The sequence below is a fragment of the Dermochelys coriacea genome, chromosome 5 (genome assembly GCF_009764565.3).
Source record: "Dermochelys coriacea isolate rDerCor1 chromosome 5, rDerCor1.pri.v4, whole genome shotgun sequence".
Taxonomy (NCBI): domain Eukaryota; kingdom Metazoa; phylum Chordata; order Testudines; family Dermochelyidae; genus Dermochelys; species Dermochelys coriacea.
The window spans coordinates 63,320,348-63,337,435 of NC_050072.1; the positions used below are offsets into that span (position 1 = coordinate 63,320,348).

General features: G+C 41.5%; 1 protein-coding gene across 4 annotated transcripts in view; it reads left to right on the plus strand.

Annotated features, from left to right (window-relative positions):
• LOC119855598 overlaps nucleotides 1–17,088 on the plus strand; it is a 155,242-nt gene that overhangs the window by 11,347 nt on the left and 126,807 nt on the right. The window contains exon 1 of one of the 4 annotated variants that reach the window (XM_043515341.1): nucleotides 11,993–12,451. The exons of the other annotated variants lie outside the window; for them this stretch is intronic. The gene's annotated coding sequence lies outside the window, so the exon portion shown is untranslated. Of the gene's footprint in view, nucleotides 1–11,992; nucleotides 12,452–17,088 lie in introns of those variants that run through there. 4 annotated transcript variants of the gene reach the window in all.

Sequence of the window (17,088 nt, forward strand, 5' to 3'; positions counted from 1 at the left end):
AGCAGCAGCCCATGATGTGAGAAAGAGGCTGCAGATCCAGAGAGAGAGGCGGAGGATGGCATGTAATTGCGGGAAGGAATATTGACTTATAAGCTATTCCCCAGAGTGACTAGGAGGAGGTGCAATCCTAGTGATGGGGGAGCACACCATTATGGAGATTGAACAGGCCTCAAGACGAAACAATCTATATCCTCTATGGTGTGACTTCTAGCATGAGTGCCAATTATAATTATATGTTTTGAGATGTAGATTCGTATCTGCTGGGAACCAGACTGAAACCACCATTTAATTTCACACAGGGTACTGAATAGTCACTAATGGTGACAGAGTTTGGTCGCTTGCAACATAGGCTTGGTACAAATTGTTGACATAAAGTTGAAATGCTGTATATTCCATTACCAGTTTCCTGAGTCACTTGATTTTCTTTATTCGTACTTCTGTATAGAGAAAGTGGTTTGGTCAGCTGATGGCTTATGGTGAAATTTAGGAGTCATAAGGTTTTGTAATCAATCATTCACTCTTTATACCTCAAATTAGGGCCTAACTATAGGCCCTTTTGATTTGTTGATCTTTCTGTCATATATTTGGCATCTTGTATGCTCTGAGTGGGTCAAACTCCCTCTGTTGAGAGTTCTGATTCCCAGTTGAAATGGGAAATGCTATACAGAAGCTAATACATGTGTAGTTGGTCCTGAATTTCAACTGCTTAAGCAAGGGAAGGAAAGTCCAGGTGAGTTAGGAATAGTTCTTATGTAGCAAATGAAACAACTCTCCAACTGCCAAAGTTCTTCTGCACCATCCCATGCCAATTCTCATCTGAATGCACATTGATTGATTTGTGATCCTTATTTTAGGATGTGTTTTAGTTTCTTAATTCCTCCCCTGCAGTTTCACTTAGATATAATATTCTTCATCTAGTCTTTGTATATGCAGAAGACAATATATAAATATACTTCATTTACATTCTTTCACTGCTCTTGCTGTAGCTACAAACTCTAGCCTTGTGCAGTGCAGAAAGAACTAGGATAGAAAAAATATGTAGTATTGTCCTAATGTAGAGTAACATATTTAAACTCTGTCAGAATTCTCATTTTTAACACTCATGGTAAATAAATTTAATGAATTGCAAAAATTATTTTGAATCCATCACTTCCCCAACATCTTTTATAACTAGTCCTTTGTGATCTGGGTGCATCTTGTTTTTCTCAGGTTACCTTTATGCATTCTCAATTATTGACACACACATAATATTCTTTTAACATAATTTTAAAATGGTGCATGCAAAAGAATTTGTTTGGAGTGCTATGATAAACACAACTGCCACTAAAAATAGAAACACAACCAGAAGTCACAAAGTCAGTGTACAAACTCCTTCAGATTATACCAAAAGAAGCGCTTGGAAACACAAAAATGACTCTGTTTTGTTGTGCATATTATTTCTGGATAGCCAAATCAAATGGTGCTTATTTCTCAAGGGGTTAAAAATGAAGTTTTTGGAGTCAATGATTGTATACTATAGCTATCAGGTAAATGGGTGGTAATGTCAAAAAGCTTGCATGTGAGGATGCTGGTTAAATTAAATGAACATCATCAAGACCCAGTGAAAATGTAAAGTTTGGCTGGAAGAAGGGTGAATTTAATCAAAAGTAATATTTATTTTAAAAATAAAGATTGACTTTATTCTTTTCCAATTCAAAAGAAAAATAACACCCACCCACATCAATGGGTGGGAGAGATTGATGGGGCCAGTGGTGAAAGAGGTATAGTCCCAGTAGCAAGGGAGGGAGATCTCCACCAGGGGCCAGTAGGTAGCTCCTGTCCCTGGTAGTCTCTGGCAACCATTGGATAGCTGGCAGAGAGGGGTGCTGATTCACCAGCTCCTAGGATTTAACCTAGCACGAGGGCCATGTAGAGCCTCTTTCAGCTGTGTTCCAGCAGTTTATCCTACCCACCTGAACTAGGAATGGGAACCCTGCCTGAGAGATGCTGCGGGTCTAGCCGATTACTTGTTTAGGGGGTCAGGCATCAATTTTTTTTCTCTGGTGGGCCTACTGGCAGAGGCCCAGGGAGTTTTTTGTCTTCCTTGCAGCACCTTCAAGCCACAGTATGTTAAGTAGGAACATGCTTAGTACCTAACTGAGGTACTAGGATGGATTGATTTTTTTTTTTTTTTTTTTTTTTGTCACAACTTGTGGCCAGATTCTAGTGCACTTAAGAGAATAAAATAAACAGTTCCCAGAGGTAAAAGACCTGGGATTTTGGTGTTGAGCCTTGGGCTCATGTATTAAGGTACGACTTTGTGTCCTTTTGTGGGCTGAGGTCAGACCTTGTGGCCATCATGGGTCGAGGTTCCCACCCTGCTGCCTTCGCTGTCCCCCTCGCAGGGGAGAGGTTGCTAGGAGTCAGGAGAGCCTATCCTGCGTTATGTGTATGAGTGCCAGTTACAGGTTATATGGTAAGGAAAGTATGCGTGATGAGCAGGTAGCATTCCTCCCCTGTATTAAAATTTAATAAACGTTGCGGCCTGCCGCATGTGTCTGTCCTCATTTTGCCATTGTGTCCACATCAAGCTCATTTTCTTATATTTACAGCAGACCCAAAACATTTTTGTTATCTATTTGATGTATAAAAAGTATAGGCTAATAGTGCTGTTTGGTAATGTGTATGTGCCTTATTCAAGCAGTGATTTGTTTGCCTAAATAAGGCCCAAATCCTGCAAAGACTTGAGCACTCGCTTAACATAATACACACTGAGGCCTGGTCTACACCATAAAGTTACATCAATGTAAGTTGCCTTGCGTCAACCTATTTATGCATGTGTCTATCTTCAAATTTGTCTTCAGTTGATGTAAGTATCGCGTTACGGTGATGCAGTAAAACTACCTCTTAAAACAGCATAGTCGACCTACTTTGGTAAATGCAGTGTGAGGGTAGACACTGCAGGACATAGCAGGTTGACCTAAGTGTTGACCCTAGCAGTCATCCAGTCACTGTCTCACAATGCCCCATTCCCCACAACAGTGACTGCAATGCTCACAATTTTAAACTCTACTGCCTGCCTCTCCCCCTGTAAAAACCCTGCATGTTTTTGAAATGTTCTTTCCTGGTCGCCTATATTGGCGAGCTCACCTTGCAGGTTACCTTCTTTTGTGTGTGTCCCACTGCCCAACAAACCGTGCTGGCTTCACACACGCACAGAGAAGTACCAGACATGATCCTGCCTAGAGCAGGAAAGAAGTATTGGATCTCCTTGGCTTGTGGGGAGAAGAGGCTGTGCAAGCTATGAAACAGCTGTAGAAATCTGAACATCTATGAATAGATTGTATGAGGGATGCTGACAAAGGGGCATGACAGGGATCAGCAGCCATGTGTAAAAGTGAAGGAACTTCAATAGGGATACCACAAGGCCAAGGAGAAATCTGGTACTTCCCTGTAGACCTGCCATTTTTACAATGAACTGCATGCCATACTTGGTGGTGATACCACTAGCCTGCCACAGAACACTTTGACTACCTGGGAGGAGCCTGAGACGGAGATCTCTGCCATGAACAGTGAGGAAGAGGATGGGGAAGACTGGACAGGGGATTCCAACCATGCTGTGAGCCTGGACCTGTTTGAAGCTCAGCAGGAGTCTAGCGAGTCATGCCAGGTGAGTGCAGATGAAGAGGAAGGGTGCTCAGGTAAGTCTGTAAATGCATTTCTCTTAAAATGTCTTACTTGCTTTTCTTTCCTCTTTTTTTCCTTCTACTCCCCCATTTAAAGATGGGACCTGGCCTATCCCTAATTTTACAAGACAGACGTAGCAACTTTTATTTGCTCTACTGGTATATTGGAGAAAATAAAAAGGAAATCAATTAAAAACAAATTCTTGAATTATTACTATGACAGTCCGATTATATGATCTGCATCAATCCTATTCTACCTCTACCAAAGTACAAACAGATCGAGTCATCTTTTGCTTTTCATTCCCCGGTTGGGCCAGGTTGGGGGAGGACTTTGCAGAGCAAGTTGTTTATGTGGCTAGGGATGTCTCTTGTACCCTCTGGAGAGTTGTCAATGAAACTCTCATAGAGATACTTTGTAATCCTATCCGTCTCTGGGATGATGGCCTTATGTTAGACGGCTTTCCTTTCACTCTCTATCCTTGTTCTTGTCACACAGACAGAAAGCAGAAGACCAGAATTCTGAAGTGCAGACAATGCGATGTTTGTTTGTTGGGGTTAGTTCCAAGCAAACATATTCATAGGTCTACACGCTGCCAGAGTCCGTTTCCCAGTGTCCCATTCCCAGCTCTGACACCACAGAGCCTTGCCTGTGTCCCCGTTCCCCATCTCCAATTCCAATTTCCCATTTTTTCCTTCTTAGCAAGCTCAAATATACCTGTAGCACATGCCCACAGTCCCACCCCTTAGAATTTATGATCGTGTTCCGGTTTGGAGGATCATGAGTCTAGGGTCTTCATCCCGCCCCTTTTGTATCCCATGGGAGGGGTGAGGAGTGAGGTTGTGCTCAGTGTGGGAAGACAGGGACAGGCATTTGTGTTTTTATATCTTCCCCCCAATCTCTCTTTGCTCCTCCTGACTGGTTGCTTGACCTTGCCATGAGATAGGGCAATCTTAAAGTGTGCTCATATATTACACTTCCACCATGCCTTGTAATACTTTAGCTCTATCTCTTATCTTTTTTCTCACTGTACTAAAAACCCCATCTGGTTGTGGGAAGTGCAACACAGTGTCTTTGTTCATTGTTCTTCACACATATTAGTCTAAAATAGAGTATCAAAAAAATCAAAGACAAACAAGCCTATATACTAACACTTTATTTCTTCTTTTATGATAGGATTCTTTCCCATGCCATTCTGGGATGAGTTTGTCTGGCACCATTGTAACAAACAGGGTAGCGTACAAGCCTAGGTAGCTTTGGAATGTCAGGAATGCTGTATTCTGTAGGCCTTTGTGAGCCTCAGGAGTGAGATATCAACCAAAATTACCACTGCTTGTGAAAAATAGTGCCAATATTCACTGCTGTTGCCCTTTACTTGTACCTGTGGAATGGGGGCTGGAATTTTATAGATTCATGCAACTGAACCCCCCGCTCCCCAACTGGCCATACTCATAGTTGGAGCGGAAGAGCAGTGCTGCAACGACGCCCTCCAAAGCTAAAGTGTTAATAAAAGTATCTTATTAAAAATATTTATTGGAATAAGGGAAGGGAATTTTGAAATGCATCTTTCCCTTTCTATTGTGACTGTAAATCTAATGGTGCATGTGTCTGTTTTTATTAGCATCTTCTGGCGTGGTGGCTTTGGAAGGTGCCCCTTCCATGCCCACAAAATGCCTGATTCTGCCGAGGAAGAGAAGGAAGAGGATCTTGCAGAACATGCGTTCCCTAGTCATATCAGCCAGTGCTGCATCAAACTGTGATCAAAGGGCTTGGACTGCCAATATGACTGAGAGCATGGAGAGAAAAAGAGAGGAGAGGCAACAAGTCTGAGTGTCCCAGCAGGACAAATAGTGGGAAATGCATTATGAGTCTTCTTGGACAGCAAACTCAAATGTTGCAGACCCTTGTTGTCGTACTGGTCCAAGAAACCCAGGCTCGCAGCCTTTGCACTCTGGAGAGCTTGATTGTTGCTGATCCTTTATATTCCACAATAAACTACAGCTTCGCATACACTAATCTGAGGCTTTCACAGGCCAGTGCATGTGTAGTCACAACAGATTACATTGAACTATCATTTTGTTTACACAAATGGACTTAAATGTTTACTTCCTTTTCAATAGGAATTTTTAAGTTACTCTGTTAAGTTGTTAGATGTTTGTATGACGTATGTCGTTTGCACTTCAATTTTTGTGCACTGAGTTTTTGTACTCAAAGTTCTATTTTTGGAGAATTAAAATATCTTTATTAGTTCACAACAAATATTGCAGAGTGCATAGTGGTAGTCAGGAAATCAAACAGTACTTATAAATGTACACCCAGCGCCATAGAATCTATATCATCATGACCTTACAGAGTCATATTTATAAATGTACAGCAAGCGCCACACAATTTAGAGTGGCAGGCAAAGGCCCAGGGCCAGTACTATTTGTAATTTGCAGCAGGTGCTACAGAACAGATATCACCAGGCAAAAACCAAATAATACATAATCTTAATTACATAAGAGAGACAACGTCTCAAGGCAGAATATTGTTGTCCTAGACTGTTAAAATGAACCTTTACGCATCCCTCAAATGCATAGCTCCACAGCCTAGTGTCAGGCAGTTCAGATTCTGTAGACAGCTGCTCCAGCTTGCCCCTGGTGACAGCTTTTGCCTCTCAGATATTATGCAGTACACAACATGCAACTATAACCATGGGGATGCTTTTCTCACTGAGATCTAATCTAGTGAGCAAACACTGCCAGCAACTTCAGCCTACCAAAAGTATGTTCCACAATCATTCTGCACCAATTGAGCCAGTAGTTGAATCTTTTCTTGGCACTATCCAGATGACCAGTGTACACCTTCTTAAGCTACGGGGGCAAGGGGTAGGCTAGGTCCCCCAGAATCATAATTGTCATTTCCACATCACTAGCCACTACTCCTTTCCACTACTCGGGAAAGAATGTCCCTGCATACAACTTTCTGAACAGTCCTATGTTCTTAGAGAGGCAAGTGTCATGCACCTTCCCTGATCAACCCCCATTGATGATGTAATGCCTGGTGATACACTAGCACATTAGAATCCCTTTCTGTTGTTGTACTCAGTAGTAAAGTGCTAAAATAGGGATATGCATGCCATCTGTTGCCCCACCAGAGTTCAGGACCCCTGCTGCTGCAAATCTATCCATTATTTCCTGCAACTTGCCAAGAGTCACAGTCTTGCATACCAGGAAACAATTCATTGCCCTACACACTTGCATGCCAGGGGCTGCCACTATGGATTTTTCAACTCCAAAATGATTTCCCACTGACTGGTAGCAATCCAATATTGCAAGCTTCCAGTACATGATGACCATTTGCTTCTCCACTGTTGATGCAGCTCTCATTCTGGTATCCCCCTGCTGGGAGGTTGGGGCGAGTTTGGTACACAGATCCAGGAATGTGGCCTTTTACATCCCAAAGTTCTGCAGCCACTGCTCCTCATCCCAGACCTTTATTACACTGCGATCTTACCAGTGAATGCTCATTTCTTGGGCTCAGAAGGGGTATGCCTTCTCTGCAGCTGCTCCATGAATGCCCCGAGCAACCTGGAATTTTTTTTTTTTTTGCTATGTTCATCAACAAATCCTCCTTGAAGATATTCTCATCTTCATCATCGCTATCCTAATTGTTGCAGTATTTCCTGAAGGACTGCCAATATAGGAGAATCATGTGTCCTGTATTTGCAACATTCATGAGAATAATGCTGAGCTCTGCAGTCTCTATGCTTCTGTCAGCGGTAGCAGAGACCAAAAAGTGCCATGTGGGTTTGTGGGATTTTCAAAAAACAGTGAAAATTACGGGATGTGAAAGGCATTATGGGATAGAGAATATTGTATTCTGGGAACTTGACTCTTAGCTTCCAGAAATACCTAGGCGAATTGTTACTTTCCCACAAAACACTGCAAAAAGGGCCCAAAAGGCATTGTGCTAGAGGTGGTCCATGGCACACTAGGATACCTACCCAGGCTGCACTTCACTTTTTACATTGATCCAGGCACTTGTGCAATTCCAGTGTAAGCAAAAAGTATGCATTCACCTAATATACAAACATCAGCAGGTGTACAACAACATAACTTGTGTCAACTGAAGTTAATAGTGTAGACATGGCCTGCACGAGTAGTTTTCTTGACTTCAACAGGACAACTCACAGTAGGTAAAATAAAGCCTGCGTGTTAGGTTTTATAGGATCGAGACCTAAATTAGTAATTCAGAGACTTCATTATAATACAATTATATTTCTGATTACTAGTTATTAACTTATTCCAACATAATATATACAAGACATTGTAGAATTAAACCAAGAAGCACTCTAACATTATATTTTTTTCCTTTTTGCTGAGTTTTTATACAAAATATTCCCAACACCTTTGTTGTCAAATTGATTTTATTTTTTTGAATGGATAATATGTCTGATCCTATGAAGATCTATAATGATCTTTCTCCTATGTCAGTATGAGTTGCTGTCTGTCCGTGCCTTCCTCAGAGTATTCTTTTCAGTAGATGAACATTTGTTTTTAAATCTGCATTGAAATCGCACTTGCTGATGTGCTATGTACTAAAAGTCAACATACAGTAGTTAAAAGCAAAGCAATTTTCAGTAAACTGACTGAATAAGTAAGAGAAAAACTGTATTGAGAGATTTGCTAGAATACAATTCCTTCATCTAACAGCTGTTCTTTGTTGACTGACAAAGAAAGACTAATTTTCCTGCTTACTTGAATCCCATTTGGTTGCTTGAATTAGAACGTGACCAAATGTAGGATATAAATTTCCTTGTGTGCTTTTTGTTTACAGCTAAACATTTAAAATAATCAAGAGATGTACTTTTTTCTATAAAAGGTACTAACAGTATTGAACTTTTAGAGACTACTACTTTATCTTTTTGTATTTATAATGTTGAACTTGAGTGTATTTCTCTTTAATTACAATATTCCAATTTTAAAAAATCTTAAAGTTTTTTATCAGGGTTGCTGGATGTTGTATTTTGTGACTAGACTGAGACCAGAATATAGAAAGATAGAGTAGTTTAATGTGAATTATCTAGTAGCCTCCTAGCCTTGCCAAAAACTATTCTGTCTCAGCTCTGGAATAGGTGCACTTGCAGTTGTAAAGACTACACTGAAAAGAAGACAAAAAAACAAAAAAGAGAGAGAGAGAGAGAATATACCTAACTAGTTTGTTTATTCAAATACGCAGAAGTGAAATAGTAATATATTAGATTTTCAGGATATCTTTGCTAAACACAGATTACCTATAGAGATAATTTCAGATAATGAAGTTCAGTTTACTATTAAGAAATTCCTAATTTTTTCAGGACAAATAAGTGTGCTAGATCTATTCTTTATCATGTTGGGCATATCATTTCACCCTGACCTTCTGTTTCCCTTCCCACCCTTGCGCTGTTTATTATGAACTCTTAGGTGTAGGGACTGTTTCTTGCTATGTGTGTGTATACGAAGCCTAGCACAATAGACCTGGAGGTGTTACAATAATAAACATAAAAAATTTAGCATAAGGGATGAAAAAAACAGAACACACATTATGTTATCACAATTTTTTAAGAAATCTAGTTGCAGGGAGGGGTGTGCATAACTATGTAACTATAATGGGTTTTTCTATGTACTGAATCTTTAAGTGTTTTAAGGATTTACTTTCTGTCGGAGGCAGCTGTGACTGTGTCTTCAGTTCAGAGGCAGCTTATTCCAGAAGGGAGATACACTGCACTCTCTCATGGAGTTTTCGTTTTCCCTTAATCCAAAAAAGCCATTCTGACTAGAAGTATATGAGTGTTCTGTGTTTGAAAAGGCATCCTTGTTGATAGTGGTGCCAAAGAGGATTGGGGGTGGATGTATGAGCTGAGGATGTATGAGTTTTTGAGGTGAGACCGAAGGAAATGGTGATGTTCTTGGGGAAATAAAAAGGAAGACAGTGTGGGAAGTGTTACCAGATTTGCTCGTTACTTTGGGGTATACTCATTTATTAGGGTTACTTTTCTGGGGTGTGGGAAGTTCTGTAATTCTATCAATATATTGCTTGTGTCACTATTGTGTTTTCATATGGAGCTCTACTTCTCCCTTCTGCAAGTCCCCTCCCAATGGAGCTATCCTTAGGTTCCCCAGCGCTGGGTTCCTCCAGCCCCAGAACTGGATGAACGAACACACCCACACACTAACAGAGCAAGTCTGAGTGGACTGGGTCAATCAGCACTTTCAAGCTGTCACCCTTATGTGCCACAAGTACTGCACCAGAATAGAGTAAATCTGAGCAGGCTGGGTCGAACAGCACTTCCAAGATGCCACCATCCTATGTCACAGGTTCAGCATGTCCCTATCCCCACTTTCATGTTACTATGGTACTGGTAGTAACCCACTTGATGAGCAAATCCCACGGTATTTTTGGGCGCTACAGGAATCTTTAGCTTAGGCAAGAGAAGCGTTGCTGCAGAGTAAACGGAAGCTAAAAACACAAAAGAGTAAAGTTCGGAGAGAGAGAGGGGGAACCAACCAGCTTAACCATAAAAGTTATTTATTGAATAATAGTGATAACTATACAAGGGGAGCCTAAACATTCATAATAGTTACATTATTAAAGGTTACAAAAGTCATATAGAAAACCTGAGGTAGAAAAGAGAGAGAGAGAGAGCACGTGCTAGGATCTCACCAATCCATGAAGCTTGAACTGGTTAGGATTCCTAGGTGATGGTGGTAGCTCAAGGTCCCGAGTGCTGGAGACAGGAAAAGCCCCCAGCACAATCAGTCAGGAGAAGATGAAATCCCAATGGAACTGATACAGAGTTGGATCCATGCATCAGAACACACTTGAGCGTGGGTAGGGGTTTCTTGTAGGGAAACAACAATGGTTCAAGGGAGAACACTAGATTTGTTTATGGGTAAACTGATGACTCAAGGGTTTTCTTCAGACTAGACAATAGGAGCAGATCACTCTTGACTATGGGGAGTATTCCTTCCAGGGAGCTCACAATGCAATTAGGCTGCTTCAGTATTTTGGATATCAATCAAGGTTTTATGACTAGAATTTTATAACTGTTAAGCTGGGTGTGTGCAGGCGTAGGTTCACTAACATCTGGAGCACAGATTCCTCATGATGCAGTGCTTCCCTGCTTTTCTGGTCCCAGAGTTCAGTGCGGTTCTTGCCTTGGAATCTCCATGCTAAGGAAGATGCCTCCCTGTACAATCTTTGATGCAGATGAGGCTAGGGAAGTTGCCTTAATTTTGTCACCCTTGTCAGGAGGGGTCTAGGTGTCTCCCCCACCGCTCTTCACTGCTCCATGCAAGTCTTTTCTCTGATCAGTTTTGGTTCAAGCAGAGGCTGGTGGGGAGGGGGTATCCTCATGAGTCAGACAGGCTGGATACTGGGCCCTGGTTCCCCAAGAACACAGAGCTGACTGGTATCAGAATTGAGGCAGAAGAGAATGGTGAAATGCATAGTGGTTAGATGTGAATGATACCCAGAAGAAGAGAGTCTGTATGTCAAGGGGTAGAAGATAGAAAACAAATAATACCAGTCAAGACAGAGTTGAGTCCTAAGAACTGAACTGATGTCAGAGGTTCCCAAGTCTGAAAGCTCTCTCCCTTGGTTCCTCTTGCTGCTATAGATGCCTCAAGGATGGCAGGTCTGGGTTCTTTTATAAGCCACCCCCAGAAAAATGGTGGACCTGGTCAAGGTGTGCCATGTATGAGAGAGGCTGATGGGGCCTGTAAAGGTTTAGACTCACCCCTGCAGCGCCTCCTGCTGGTCATTGTCAGGCATTAGCTTGTCCAGCCACCAGAGCACCCTCTGCAGCCCAGTGACCCGCCTTACTGAGGGCTCCTATGTCCCTCCCAGGACCATTCTCTGGGGTGCTGACCCCCTGGCAGTACCCTCACACCCTCAGGTTCTGCATCTCCCCACCCAGGAGAACCCTCCACTCTCTAACCCCACCTCAGTCTGGGCTACTGCCAGTCCCCACTTAGTCCCCACATGTATCAGGGCAGACTGCAGTGTATATGCCACTCATCACAGGCAAGGGGTTTTTTGACCTGCTGCCTCTGCAACCCTGCACCTATTCGGCCTGCAGCCTGAGGCTTTCCAGGTAGGAGCTCCCAGCTCCTCTGGCCCTTCCCCTAGCCTGCTCCAATCTGGGTTTCCTGCTTGGCACCTTGCAACTAGGCCCCTCATCCCTCTCTGGGCAGAGGGAGATTGCCTGGGCTGCTGGCTCACAGCCTCTTATAGGGGCAGCTGGTCCTGACTGAGCTGGCCACAGCTGCAGCTGCTTCCTTAATTCAGCTGGGCTTTTCCCCACAGCCTCAGTGCTGTCAGGGCCAAAGTAGGTAACCACCCTCTACACAGCCCTAGAGCAGCTTTGTGGTGTGATGGTGGTTGCTCAGAGTCTAGAGTGCTTGGCTTTCTTCTCTGGCTTTTGCAATTGCTATATTATGAATTAGTTGGGAACTTTGTGCTGATTCATCTTTACAGTAAATGAGTAATATTTACTTGCTTAATCTTTACTTAAGATTCACTTGGGTGCTTTTTTGTTTAATCCCTAGTTGGTGTAGGAAAAATGTTTATGGTATGCTGTATACAGATAAATGAGTTTATTAAAGAAATTTAATGCTTTGTTTCTGATGCTGTGAATGCAATATGTACAACTACAGTGGATTCTTTAAAGCTCTTTAAAAAAGTCACTGATCCAAAAATAACATATCTTCTGAAGAAGATATGAAAGGGACAAAGAATAAAAGATTGGAGGCTGACATTTCTACAGGTATAGTTTAAAGTGTCTTAACAGTGAATTTCCATACTTTGAAATATTTTGGTTTCTTATAAATTTAATCTTAAATCTGATTTTTAAATGCTTGTCTTTTTTACTAACTATAAAAAGTTATTGTAAAGATTTTTACCCTTAAGCTACTGATATGTACTCTTAACTTTAACTTCACAGGCAAAATTTGTATTTTGTTTGGGAATATTTTGTCTTTGAAATTGAAGATAGACTACCTCACAAAGTAAAGAGTTAGATACTCCCAGTGCTGTGCTTTGTGAGCAAATTCAGTAGTACCTATGGTTCAGATCCAACTCCCATTTGAAGACTGTGGGAATCTTTCCACTGACTTCAATGAGAGTTGAATTGTACCATATATGCTCAAGATGAACTGCAGCCTTAGGCATTAGAATTTTATTTAGTGGGAAAATAAATGTTAATCAGGATCCTTGGGTTATCTGTAAGCTTCTTGAAAACTGACAGCTATAAGTGCTATAAACTATCAGAGGAGCCAGCTCAGGTTTATTCTCCCTTCCAGTACTGCACTGCAAAGTTGTCATAATAATTTAATTAACGAATTTATTTATATATTCACTTGTATAACTGTAATTCCTAGAGGCCCTAACCAAAGAGCGGTATCCCATTGTGCTAGGGGCTGTGCAAACAGAACAAAAAGACTGTCCCTGCCCTGTAACTGTTACCCAGGTAAATTAATGAAAATTCCAACATTATAGCATACTCAAAAGTATCTTAATCTGTTCTATCTTTAATTACTTCAAATTTTTGTAACATTACAGCTCTCCCCCGCCCCAGCTTAGCTAAGGAAAAAGAAGTTGATGTTTCCTGGACACCATTCCAAAAAGGAATTCTGCAGTATGCTTGCTGAATTTATTTCCTGAAGTTATGATGTTGGCTTAAAGAATTTTTTAAAGAATCTTGTATCTTTTAATTGGATCTTTGAATTCTCTTATTTTAGGGTAGCATTTTCAATTCAGAAGATTTATTTATTATTTAAAAAATCTTCACTACTGTACTTCCTTTTTCATTTCCCCTTTCTGTTACATACTATAAGTAAAATGTTTGGTCATTACAAATTAGAATATAAAGTATAAATGTTATTTGTTTGAGCTGTTTTAACCCTATCTTGTCTTATTTTCCTATCAATTATAGTTACATCAGTACAAATTTACATTTTTTTCTCCCAGAAATATTACCTATGGAAGCTAGTAGTTTTTGTCTCACTAAAATCCTCGATGATACTTTAATTACATGTCACTGTTCCTATTGGGAGCAATAATTACAAAAATAAAATTAATCAGAGAACAAAAGTATTTCAGAATTTCTGAGCTTTGATAATTTGGGGCCCAATCCTGCCATGAGTTCTGGTCAGGTGGACACCTGTGATCTCATGAAGCTCTTTTGAAGTAAATGGCATTGAGGAGTCCATCTGTTCAGAGCTTAGTGCAGCATCAGGAACTTTGTTACTTAGGGATGTCTACTCTGCAGCTGGGAGTGTGCTTCCAGGCCTGTGTAGACAGACACAAGCTAGCTCTGCTGGAGCTAGCATGCTAAAAATAGCAGTGTGGACACTAGTGGCGGGGCAGTGGCACAGGCTACTCACCTGAGTGTGGACCCAGGAGGCTTGTCCTGTAATAGTTAGCCCTTGCTGCTGCCTGTGCTGTAATGTCCATACTGCTGTTTTTAGTGTACAGCTCTAGCAGAGCTACCATATGTCTGTCTACTGGGATGGGAAGCACACTCCTAGCTGCAGGAATATGCTGTCCCTGCTCTTAAGAACTCATAATAAACAAACAGACATGCCTTTAGGGTCCTATATTGCAGATCATTACTCACACGATGAGTAATCCCATTGATTTCACATGAGTGCAGGTAGTCCCACTGGCTAGCTTTTTCTGTCCCCTCTCCCCTGCTCGTCCCCCCCTGCCTCCATTTCTTAGTAGAATGCTAGGAAGCACCTGATCTTTATCACTTACATTTTCTTCTTTCTTCAGCTTAGGTAGAATTTGGCTGTTTTTATTCTCACTAATGTGATTTTTATTATGTTCTGATTTTGCTGAGCACAACTCTTCATTGTGCTCATAAATCCTGGATCATGTCAAGCCTCAAGAGTCTGGAGACTTTATTTATGAGGATTAATTGGTAGACCACAGCTGAGGGTGTAGCATTTTATAATACTGTCTCTTGATACACAATGGTATTATCCCCATTTTCAATGGGGAATTGAGGCACAGAGATGAAAAGCAAAATTGTCAAAACTTTTAGCTAATTGTAGGGGCTCGGTGTAAATGTAGTGCCTGAGTTTCCAAAGTACTTAACGCTTTACGTGTTCAGAGGAGGACTCCCATTGATGTCAGTTGCTGTTGTGAGTGCTCAGCTTTTCTGAAAATCAGACCGTAGGTTGGGTACCCAGAAAATGAGGAACAAACAGTGGCCACCTTTGAAAACTTTTGTTTGTGACTTGTCCAGCTTTACATAGAAACTCTGTGGAGAGGAAGGGATAGAATCCAATTCTCCAGGATGGCATTCAGCTGCCTTAGCCGCATGAGACCATTCTTTCTCTTCCTGCAACTCCCTGCCTCATTTGTTCACTACACACCTTTCAACTTCTGCAACAAATGAAGCAGGGGTCCTACTGATTATAGTCTCTTTATGCTATGCTTATCCATTCCCATAGCACAGTCTGTACACTGAATAAAAATGGTTGTGTAGGGAAAAAAATAGTATGTGGTCATGTAACTAAAGACTGTATCATAATGCATATGCACAAGGAGGAGGATTTAAGATTACACAGGCAATGTTCATTCTGGCATTTTTTAACTTTTGAGCACTAGACTTTGGAAACTTCATGTTCTTTTGACATAGTTTTTAATGTAATTTAAGTTTTAAACTTAAAAATTGGAAAAAAAAAATGTTATGTAGAACTATCTTGACTCCTTCACATGGGTTATCTGTGGGAGCTAATGAAGTAACTGATAACGGTAAATGGCTGCAATCTTTTATGTTGACCTGCCACTAGAGGGGGTGTAGAGACAGTTTTCCAGTAGATTTTACAGGCATTTGCTAGACAGCAAAGGAATGATGAGCATCAGGAATAATGCTCAATCCAAGGTTTGGTTGGGGAGTGCTCTAATGGTCACAGAGCCTTCTGACCCTATCCTGCACCTATCCACTCCTCCTCCCCAGCTTCTGCTCCTAATTCTCCCCCACCCTCCCCATTTCTTTCCCTCCCTGATCCTCTCTTCCCTCCAGCTTCTGCCCTTGTTCCTGCCCCTAGCTTCTTTGTCCAACCCCTCTCTCTTACTTTCTCCTATCCTTTTCCTCTCCAGGGCTCCTGCCCGCTTCCCTCCACTTTTTTTTGTCCCCATTGCTGGATTCTGCTGCTAACCATCCTCACCATTTAAGCTCCTATCCTTATTGCCCTGTGCCCTGCATTTCTTCCCCCTTGCCCTTGGTCCTCATTCTTCTCCATTCGAGTCAGGCAGCTTCCTCCTTCTCCCACAAGTTGCCTGGGCGCTAGCAGGGGAGCATTGAAAGCACAGGACTGTATGTCTCCCTCTGCTCTCGCTTCTACTGGCCAGTGCCACAGTATTGTAAAATGCAATTGCAGGGAAAGTTCTATTCAGCCACTGCAGTTCAGGGCTGGAGCATGCTCAGTGTCTCTGTCCATGTGCAGTCTGATCACCAGGGTTGACGTTAGGGTTGGGCAGTCAGGATGGCTGCTCTGGGCAACCACATTCAGGATTGCCAAATTCCTTTTTTGGGGTAGAGGGGGGAGTGGAAGAGGGAGGTGCCAAAAACATTTTCTGCCCTGGGCAACAAAACACCTACATTGAGCCCTACTAGTTGGCACACATAAGAGTGTGCTGTGAAGAGATGGAAAATCTCAATGCAAACAGAATATTGAGATATAATTTAGCTGCCAAAATATGAAGCTTCTATTATGTGTGATATGAAATTTTTACCAAGGCTTATAAAATGGCCAAATTTGGGTGAATTTTCAGAGACTTCAAAAGGCACATTCCTTACATTAGGGCAACCCCTCCCCCAAATTTTAAGTCCTTGCTCCAGAGCATGGAGATTCTTGAGCATCTTAATGAAACTGCTGTAAGAATTTTTTTTAACAGGAACAAAACAATGTATTTTTCCCTAACCATATTGTTGAAAATGGCTTAACTGTTTTAGCTAAGATTGCCTCCTGTCTAGGTTTTCCCAACATTATCCTTTTTTGAGGTAGCTGTTCTGGGAAATCTGTAATGTACTCATTACACACTGCCAGCTGCCCAGCTTTATGGGGTCAGGATCATCCCGGATGTCCCAATATTTTGTACCTTAGGTGACAACGCTAGTTTTAGCTGAAACTTTCAAAAAAAAAAAAAAAATTGGCCTGAGGCAGACTCCTGGCATGACATATTTCAGCCTGAACAGTTTAAGTTTGGCAAAATTATAAGCAACTAATAAGGGGAAGTGTTGGACAACCTTAACTAAAGGTTTCACTACTTGTGCCACCTCTAGTCATAAACTCAGTGGAGCAGAAAATATATTGGAATTATATTTGCATTTAGATTTGACCATTAGTGTTTCTTGTTGTAAGTGGTGACAGGACAATGAGGCCCCACATA